Source organism: Rutidosis leptorrhynchoides, chromosome 1, assembly GCF_046630445.1.
Source record: "Rutidosis leptorrhynchoides isolate AG116_Rl617_1_P2 chromosome 1, CSIRO_AGI_Rlap_v1, whole genome shotgun sequence".
Taxonomy (NCBI): Eukaryota; Viridiplantae; Streptophyta; class Magnoliopsida; order Asterales; family Asteraceae; genus Rutidosis; species Rutidosis leptorrhynchoides.
This window is the reverse complement of record NC_092333.1, coordinates 70,077,528-70,088,452: the sequence shown is the minus strand read 5'-3', so window position 1 is coordinate 70,088,452 and position 10,925 is coordinate 70,077,528. Positions and strand designations below refer to the sequence as shown.

The following is a 10,925-nucleotide window of genomic DNA, read 5'->3' as shown; positions in this document are numbered from 1 at the left end:
CTAAATTTGAATACTGTCTTAATATTTGCATTCATGATAGAAATAGAGATGTGTCTCATAGCTAATGATAAAAACCGTTTACCATATTTTGAAGTCAACAATGATAGGAAGCGGATAGTTCAGAAGATTAAATGCTGGATTTGTTATTACATAAACAAGTAAATTGAGAGAAAAAAACTATAGCAAAATGTTTCTTCTTTTCAAGTTTGTTGTTCTATTATCTTCAGTCTTCACCATTATTTATATTTACTATGGCTTTCACTTCGTTCCCCCTAGCAAAGCCAGGTTGCAAGAAACAATGTGGGAACTTGACAGTTGGTTACCCTTTCGGTATCGGAGTAAATTTAAATTGCTCGATAGGCAGATGGTTTGACCTGACCTGCGACTCGACTCATTATAACCCCCCCAAGTTGTTCTTGCAAGATGGAAATGTTGAAGTATTGAACATTACAGATTCTGAATTGCGTATTAAAGCAATTGTTTCTTGCTACGACAAATTTGGTCAAGTAGCTCAAGATGTTGCCGATTGGAATGACTTAGGCAGCCGCCGAACCTACAGTTTTTCGCAGAAGAATAAGTTCACGGTCATCGGGTGTGATGATTTTGCCATTATCAACGGGACAGATAGTGAGGGCGCCACCGTAGCTAGTGGCTGTTTCGGATTCTGTAATAATCCAAATGATGTGCCTGATTATGGTAATTGCTACGGACTCGGGTGTTGTGAGACATCTATACCACAGGGGCTTAGATATATTACGTCGTCTACGCTTTCCTCCTTTAATAACCACTCAAGTGTTTATGACTATGGCAATAATTGTGGCCGGACCAAACTTTTGAGTTTCGTGGTGTGCAGGATTTAACTGATGCTCCCAAATTGTTCACGCATATTTTTACACACTTGTAAGAAAGTGTGAGTTTTTTGTCAAATTCCTCACACTTATAAATATGTATAAGTTTGTTACATTTATAAATATTGAATGTTATTCAAACTTCACACTTAAAAGACAAAATTGCTGAAACGGTCCCTGTGGTTTGTATCAAAAAGCACGTTTAGTCCCTGTGGTTTTTTTCTGATGGACTTGATCCTTGTCGTATGTAACTTGAGCGGATTTAGTCCCTATTTCTGACGTCCGTTTAATTAAACCGTTTAGTGGACGCATGTGACAAAAACGTGATGGGTAATCTCGGTATTTTGCAATTTCTTGATTGAATCAAACCTCAGGGACTATTAATACACTCACCTAACTATCGTACCTAGTAAGCCATTGAAATTGAAACAGATGCTAAACCCTTGAACTAAAATTGTAACCTAAATCGACAATGGCTGAAGATCTTTACAGAATTAGACCAGAAGGTGTTGATTACGATCTTGTAGGCGTATACGGTATGCATTTGTTTAATTTTGTTAACCCTAGTTATCCATATAATTAGACTATCTTTTTAATAAAAATTATTTTATTTGTTTCAGCTCATTATCCACAGTATTTTTCGATTAAGCTTCACCATGGTGGTTATTTTACAAGCAAACCGGGAAGGGAATACGTCAATGGTAAGGTCACATACATTGATCTTATTGACATTGATACATGGTCTGTGATAATGTTGAATGATATCATTGAGGAACTTGGGTACGATGGTAGGAGTTTGATATTATTCCACTTTTTAAAACCAAATACTGATTTAGATTATGGATTACAAGATTTTGGTAGTGATCAGGATGTGTTAAACTTGAGTAAGTATGTAGATGATCACAAAGAAATATGGATGTATAGTGAACATGATTGGAGTAATGTATATGCCTCAATGAGTCCATCGAATCGAAAGAAACTTATCATTGAGGATATTGAAGAAGATGAACCAGTTGTCAATAAATCTAGGGTTAAAAAACATAGTGTTAAAAATGCTAGTCTTTGTAGAAATCTTGCATTAGAATATGGTGAATCTTCTCAGAGGCAAGGAGATAATGTTAACACCCAAGACAGTGTAGTGTTGGATGAGCATGTTAATGATGAAATTATAGCAGATGTTGAGCCACCTATTATTGAATATATTAGTGATGAAATTCTACCAGATGTTGAGGTAGATGTTAGTGAGCATGTTAATGATGAAATTCTAGCAGATGTTGAGCCACCTATTATTGAACATATTAGTGATGAAATTCTACCAGATGTTGAGGTAGCTGTTAGTGAGCATATTAACGATGATATTCAAGCAGATGATGATGCAGTTGTTGTGGATAATTTAGATGAAAATGATGATGAGTTAGTAGAAGATGAAATCCATCAAGTTATTGAAGACCATGTGGATATGAGAGACTTTAAGTGTACGTTGTCCAAGGTCCCTGTAAGTATTGAAAATAATTCTGAAAACAATGATGAAATTGAAGATGATTTAGAAGTACTGGATTTTGATGACTTTTCAAGTGGTGATGATGTTGATCTTGGGGATGATGCAGTAAGGAGTAGAAAGATAAAGGAAATCAAAAAGCAACAAAGATAGGGTACAGATTTAACAAAGACTTATTTCTGCTTGGGTCAAAAGTTTTCAAGTGCTGAAGAGGTAAAAGAATCAATTAGGGTACATGCTGTTGAAACTAGGAGGCACCTTTTTATAAAAAAAAAATGACAAAATCAGGGTTAGAGCTATTTGTAAAGGTATAGTGGATAAGACTAGTCAATCTTTGAAAAATGTACCAGAAGTGGGTACCTCATGTGGGGTGAGCAACAAGACAAAAAGCAATAAGGATGCTTTAAAGTCACATGAACAACCAAACAATAAAGAGGAAAAGCCAAAAAAATGTGAATGGGTCCTTCAAGTTTCAAAACTTCTACTTTTACATACCTGGCAAGTTAAAACCTACAAAGATAAACATACTTGTTTGCATTCTAGGGTTAATAAGCATTGTACCTACAACTTCCTTTCAAAGGACTTGCTTGGCCAGTTAGCAACAAACCCTAACATTCCAACTAAAGCTGTTAAGGCTCAAATGGAAGCAAAGCATGAAGTTCAAGTTTCTAAATACAAGGCTTACAGGGCATTGTGCAAGGCAAAACAGTTAATGAAAGGTGATTACATTGACCAATATGCAGATCTGAGGGATTACCTAGAAGAGTTAGTGAGGTGTAACCCAGGAACAACTGTTAGGGTTCAAACTGAAAATGCAAACCCTAAAGATAACACACATGTGTTTAAAAGGGTGTACATCTGTTTAGGTGCTTTGAAACAAGGTTTTAGAACTATTGGAAGGGATTTAATTGGTGTTGATGGTGCTTTTATGAAGGAGCCTGCTAGTGGACAAATGTTGACTGCAGTTGGTGTTGATTGCAATAATGGAATTTACCCAGTTGCATATGCAATAGTTGAGCAGGAATGCTTTTCATCCTGGAAATGGTTTTTGGAATTGTTAAGTTCAGATTTAGAGCTTACTCCAATGTCAAACTTCGCATTCATAAGTGACAGGCAGAAGGTACTAATTATATTTGTATTATAATTCACATTCATATTGCATCATAAAGCTTTTATTAAAGTCCCTATTATTATGTGTACAGGGTCTACTTCCAGCTATTGAACAATTATTTCCTTGTGCTGAGCACCGTTTCTGTCTTAGGCATATTCATGAGAATATGAAGTCAAAAGGTTGGAGAGGACATGCTTACAAGAATCATTTGTGGAACTGTGCAAGAGCAACTACTATCCCTCAGTTTGAAGCTGCAATGTTGGAGATGAAAAAGTTAGATGCAAAATGTCACAAATATCTATCTGACATTCCACCAAAGCATTGGGCTAGAAGCCATTTTACACACAGAGCAGTGTCTGATGTTTTACTAAATAACATGTGTGAAGTGCTCAATATGTGGTTATGTGATGCTAGGGATAAACCAATAGTGACAGCATTGGAGTATGTTAGAGAGTACATGATGAAAAGGATAGCTAATGTGTTGACCAAAGCTTCCAAATGTGATGGACCTCTCACTCCAACTGCAACCAAAATATTTGCTGTGGTACAGAAAGAAGCTAATAGTTGTGGTGTTATGTGGAATGGTACTGGTCAATATCAGGTTAATGGACCTCATGGATTCCAAGTTGTGGTTGATATGGAAAACAGAACCTGTTCTTGTAGAATATGGGAGATAACAGGAATTCCATGTAAGCATGTTGTAGCAGTACTTTATGACAAGTCTGAGAATTCAATTGATATTGGTCATGTTGAGAATTGGGTGCACCGTGTTTATAAATTAGAGACTTGGAAAGAAGCATATGCTTTTAGCATTAAACCTGTTCCTGGGAGAGAACTTTGGACAAAGTCTTCAGTAACTACAAAGTTGTTACCACCAAAAAAAATCAAGTCTGCTGGTAGGCCAAAGAAGTCTAGAAGGAAATCAATGGATGAGAAGGAAGAGGTTAGTGTCAGTGGGAAATTGACAAGAAAGGGAAAGACTGTAAAGTGTGGTCATTGTGGGCAATTTGGGCATAACCAGAGGGGATGTGGAAATGAAGGCATTGGAGAGAAAAGGAAGAATCCAAGTGAAGCTACAACAAGTGCAAGGGCAACTAACAAGAAAGGGAAACAGGCTGCTGTTTAGGTACTTAGTTTGATGCTATTTAGTTATTGTCTTTTGAATATGTAATGTTAATGGTAATTGTCTTGTGAACATGTTGTTAGATGTTAATGTCACTTGAACTTGTTATTGTAATAGTTTGATGTTAGGGTATCTAACATATTTCTTTTGAACTTGTATTTTAATGTTAATGGTTTGTTCTGAATATGTACATGTAATGGTTGCTTACATTGACCTGTGATCCATGTCTTTTGAACATATGTCTTTTGAACTTGTATTTTAATGGTAATAATGGTTTGTTCTGAATATGTACATGTAATGGTTAATTACATTGACCTGTGATCCATGTCTTTTGAACATATGTCTTTTGATGAAAGGACCCGTTCATATACATTATAAACGATTCACAATAGTTGATTACATCGCGAGGTATTTGACCTCTATATGATACGTTTTACAAACATTGCATTCGTTTTTAAAAGACAAACTTTCTTTACATCAAAAATTGACGGCATGCATACCATTTCATATTACATCCAACTATAATTGACTTAATATTAATCTTGATGAACTCAACGACTCGAATGCAACGTCTTTCAAAGTACGTCTTGAATGACTCCAAGTAATATCCTTAAAATGAGCTAATGCACAGCAGAAGATTTCTTTAATACCCGAGAATAAACATGCTTTAAAGTGTCAACCAAAAGGTTGGTGAGTTCATTAGTTTATCATAATCCATCATTTCCGTAATAGTAATAGACCACAAGATTTCAGTTTCTATAAATATTCGTACACTCGCAAGTGTATAAAAGTATTCTATAAGTTGTAGGCACCCGGTAACAAGCCTTAACGTTCATGTTTTACCCTCTGAAGTACACCAGATCAGGTGTGTTTAAAATAACCTCGAAGTACTAAAGCATCCCATAGTCAGGATGGGGTTTGTCAGGCCCAATAGATCTATCTTTAGGATTCGCGCCTACCGTACATAGACAAGTAGTTTAATGTTACCAAGCTAAGGGTATATTTCTGGTTTAAACCCACGTAGAATTAGTTTTAGTACTTGTGCCTATTTCGTAAAACATTTATAAAAACAGCGCATGTATTCTCAGTCCCAAAAATATATATAAAAGGGAGCAAATGAAACTCACAATACTGTATTTTGTAGCAATTATGTATATGACGGCACTGAACAAGTGCAGGGTTTGTCTCGGATTCACGAACCTATATTAAGTATATATATTTATATGTTGGTCAATATCTGTCTAACAATTTAGGTCAAGTCGTAGTGTATCACAATCCTAATGCTCGAGACCGACATGCAAAAGTCAACAAAAGTCAACTTGACCCAAAATGACTTTCAAAATCTATACATCTTTATTATATAACTTATATATAGTAGTTTTATATATTTAAATATATTTATCAGATCTTATTATACTAAATAATACAAGTCATTTATTAATAAATAAAAATTTATATTAAAATTCATATATGATAAAAATATACTTTTATATATCTCAAGTAATAAAATTTATAAAATTCACTTAATATCATAAAAATATAGTGGTATGTATTATTAATGTAATTACATTACATGTGGTAAAAATATCTTTGTTCGCATATTTATTTGATAAAATAATATTGATAATAATAATAATGATAAAAATAATAAAATGATAGTTTCAATAAAAATATTAATTTTTAGTAATAAAGATAATTTTAGTAATAACATCAACTGATAACAGTTATAATAATCGTTTTAATAATAATATTAAAATTAATGATAATTCAGTTGACCATATCTTTTAATCCGTTCATCGAAACCACACGATTTCTAAATGAAAAGTTATTAATTTTTTTCTTCAGCTTTTCAACGACATGCATATCATATAACTTATCTCAGTAGCATATGTATCAAATTCGTGATTTATCATAAACTATTTAACGACGAAACTAAGCATACAAACATGCATAATCATATATACTCGAGCACTAGTCAGGGATACACTATTAATATATAAAAGATAAGATATGAATGCTCACGTATCCATATTGTGATTCAATATTGCAGGAAAGTACGTAGACGCAACGAAAATGATAAACGTTAGGTTGACCTTACGAGCAATACCCTCGATCAATACCCATAACCTTCATAGCTATAACCCATAATTTCCTTAGCTATATCCCATTTGAAAACTTATTTTGAAATCGTCTGAATATAACTCCGTCGTAGTATTTTATGTATACTAATAATATCTTATAATAGTACTAAGTAAATATATATATATATATATATATATATATATGTAATTCGATTGAGAGAGTTTAGAGAAATATATTTTCAAGTTTCTATGAAATAATGAAACCTATTGAATTCTATTTATAATAGATTTTTGAATTATTAAAGTGAATTATTAAAGTATGAATTATTAAAGTGAATTATTAAAATATGAATTATTAAAGTGAATTATTAAAGTATGAATTATTAAAGTGAATTATTAAAGTATGAATTATTAAAGTGAATTATTAAAGTATGAATTATTAAAGTGAATTATTAAAGTATGAATTATTAAAGTTAAAGTAAAGTAAAAGTAAAGTAAAGGTAAAGTTAAAGTATAGTAAAAGTATAAAACTATGTACGTATAATACGCGTATAAAAATATATAATATTAATTTAAATTGTTATATATATTTAATAAAATAAAATATAAATATCGTTATCTTTATCATACTGGTTAAGTAATGAGTTGTCAAAAAGAATAGATTTCTTAAATCACAGTGGACCTCATAACATAGACCCGTAATCATATCATAATGTATCTGATAATTCAATCATTTGATATTATCTCTTAATTCTGTCGATAAATATATCGAAACAAATATGTTCATGTAAAGTATCATATATCTAATACTTTGTTAATGTTTTCAGTTAATATTATATATTATATATACATATCTATATACACATAATTGTTCGTGAATCGTCCAACACGGTCAAAGGGTAATTGATTACATGAATGTAGTTCCAAACTTTTTAAGATTCAACATTACAAATTCTGCTTATCGTGTCAGAAACATATAAAGGTTAAGTTTAAATTTGGTCAGAAATTTCTGGGTCGTCACAGTACCTACCCGTTAAACAAATTTCGTCCCGAAATTTGATCGAGGTCGTCATGGCTAACTATAAAAATGTTTTCATGATGAATATGAGTTGATAAATAGAGTTTTATCATCATTGAGTAATATAGATAAAATAATTTGATTACGCGAAGAGTATAAGTGAAGCTATCGCAAGAGAGTGAAATGAGTAAACGTATATTCGTTTTAACCGATGACGTAGTTATGATTGATTTTCGGAATTCATGGAATTTAAAGAAAATCTTTGCAATAAGATTTGGTTCTTCGGCGATTAAGGAAATCAGGATCTTCTTTGATTAAATGCGATAATCTGTCTCGATTTCTCTGTATGATATTTTACTATAATTCCACCCCCTTCGTTTCTTTATTTCCACATCTCACACCTTCTAGTCTTTCTCCCCAATTCATACTTTAAAGCATTCGTTAATATGCTTCATCCAGTATTGATTCTTGATATACTCTTAACTTTCATATATGTCATTCTTCTTTTTCATCTACCACCAGAGGAAGTTATTTTCTTCTACCATTACCTTGGGGTTATTGTGTTTTTCATTTTCCCGTGTCTTTATATTGCTATACGCAATGATATACACGGTTTGAAATTTCGGGGTTGTTATCGGGCTTTATATTCTCCATTATATTTCGGAGCTTCATGCTTTCGTTTTCTCTTTCCGACCTCAAGTCAAGCGGATAATGGTCCAGAATTCGTAGATATGAATTTTTGGATGAACATAGTTAATGTTCCAAGAAGAAAATTGTAATGGCACGATCTTGATTTGGCAAATTACCAGAATATCCGAAAATATAGAGTTATCAAAATGATATGTTCTTAATATGTTTGGAAATTGGGTAGAATGTAAGAGTCGTGTAAACAGTACATGATGACAGTATGTTCTGTGAATCATCACGTTCCATTAGAAACTCAGCATGACTTACTGTAATATAATCACGTTGATCAAGTGTCATTATATTATACTAACTCATGCTTCAGTTCCCAACACTACTTCAAAAACATTCCTATTTTAAATTCAATTTTTTTTTTTTAGAATTTAGAAACTAACACAGTTTCTTTTTATGTTGTAACGCAGATATTGCGAAGAGATAAAAGATTTCAGATAAGAATAGTTGTGAAAATATCTTCAGGAATATCGAAGATATTATAATAAAAGATACGATAATATGGATGATGAAGAAGATTTGTCTGTGAAGGTTTAGAATAAGAAGTAAGTTGTTTGCTAACGATTTCAGTAGACACTGAATCATTTGGATCCTTTGAAGGCAGGTTTAGTCTTTGTGATTTGTCCACAGCCTCCTTCATGGTCTGCTCAATCCGTTTTCCAGTTTCAAACCTTCTCTTTTTCTCAGCTTTACCACCATACTATTCTTTATCATCAAACTTTTGACTGTTAAAGTCGTTTACAGTTTTTGCTGCATCATCAGCATTTTTCCATTTTCGGAGAACTAGTTCATGGTTTGGGATGTTTTTCAGAAAATTCACATTCGAAGTATGTAAGTCTAGGAGATAGACGTTATATGTATAACTTTTGACGTAAAATTGTCGCAAAATTCAAAATACTGATTGCTAATTCCCAGTAGTTGGTGTGACAATTATTGTTACAGGATGTAGGTGAGTACATGATGGGGTTTTAATGAATAAGTATAGTGGCTTTTCGGAGAGGCTTAAGTCGAAGGTTAATGAAGTTGTTGATAAGTTTACTGCTAATGTGGCGAGATATGAAAGGTTCCCCGGTAACAATGATGAAGGAGTAATTGTTATAATAAGGTTTATTAGTATAAACAAATGAAGGTGATTTGCTGGAGCTGTGACAAAACTGTCTATTTTGGAAAGAGATTGAAAAATTATATTTGGTAATAAATATCAAAGGATCTGACATGGATACGTGTTAAACTATAACTTTGGTTTCGAGAGCTTTTCAGATGCATGACAGTGGGTAATATGTGGTTGGATCATCATCTCGCATGTCTTTAGGAATTTCGAAGTGTTTGAACACATATTGTAATTGTTAATATACATATGATGTTCTAAGATTTTGAATGATACAAATATTTTTGTGAGTTCCATGAATAGAAATGAGGTTCTAGGACAGTTTTGAAGTCAAAGTATAGTTTTGAAAGATGTAGGAATCTAAGAGTGACGATTTCGGTTATATCTTGAATCGAATTCTGAGATTTCAAAATCAGAATATGTAATTAGATTTTGAATGAGTATGGTTGTTTTGATTTTTATAAAAGAATATATATTGTTGTGAAAGTAGGGAGTATAATGGATGATTTGCTGAATCAGATTCGAAGAATGTAACATATTAATTGTGAATTTATATATCTCTCGGGTATTACCTACCCGTTAAAAAAAAATTCACAATTAATATTTTGTACCAAAGAATTTTATTACAGTCTTTATGGAAATATATATGTGTATATTTCTTCAGATGTAATATAGATTTAATGAGTTAATATTAAATTAAACTCATTTGATTTATGGTTAAGGCTAGGATAGATAATTTCTAAACTTTAGAAATTACATAATCGTCGTAGAATGTTTCCCCAATGAAGTTATGAATCAATACTTCATCGTTGTGGTATTCCTTGGTATCTACATGGCGTATGACATCGATGCTCGTGGGACAGATTGTGAAGTTGAGGTTTGCGATGCGGTTGTTGTTGGTGGTGGTAATGGTACTGTTGATGTTGTTGATGGTGGTACTGGTTATGCTGCTGGTGCTGCTGCTGGTGTTTGTAACCTTTGCACCATATTCTCCAAAGCCACTACCCGAGCGCGAAGCTCGTTGACTTCTTCTATTACACCGGGGTGATTGTCGGTTCGGATGAGCGGATAGATAAGATCTAGAATTTGGTGTAGTATGTAATCGTGACGAGATACTCTAGAAATAAGAGAGAAAATGGTGTTTCGGACAAATTTGCTGGTAAGTGCTTCAGGTTCATTGCCAAGAGGGCAATGTGGTGGATGAAAGGGATCGCCTTCTTCTTGTCTCCAATGGTTAAGTAGATTACGAACCCATCCCCAATTCATCCAGAATAGATGATGGCTAATTGGTTGATTCATTCCGGTCACGCTGCTTTCGGAGCTCATGTGGAAATCCATATCGGCATAGCTGTCGGAATCCGAGGAACTCGAACTGGTTGAGGGATCCATCTTGTATGATCAGGGAAAGAATTTTTTGGTATGAAATAGATTGTAGAATTTAG

General features: G+C 33.1%; 1 pseudogene; it reads left to right on the top strand.

Annotated features, from left to right (window-relative positions):
* The first annotated feature begins 251 nt into the window (after positions 1 to 251).
* LOC139881766 (wall-associated receptor kinase 2-like) overlaps positions 252 to 10,925 on the top strand; it is a 137,286-nt pseudogene continuing 126,612 nt past the window's right edge.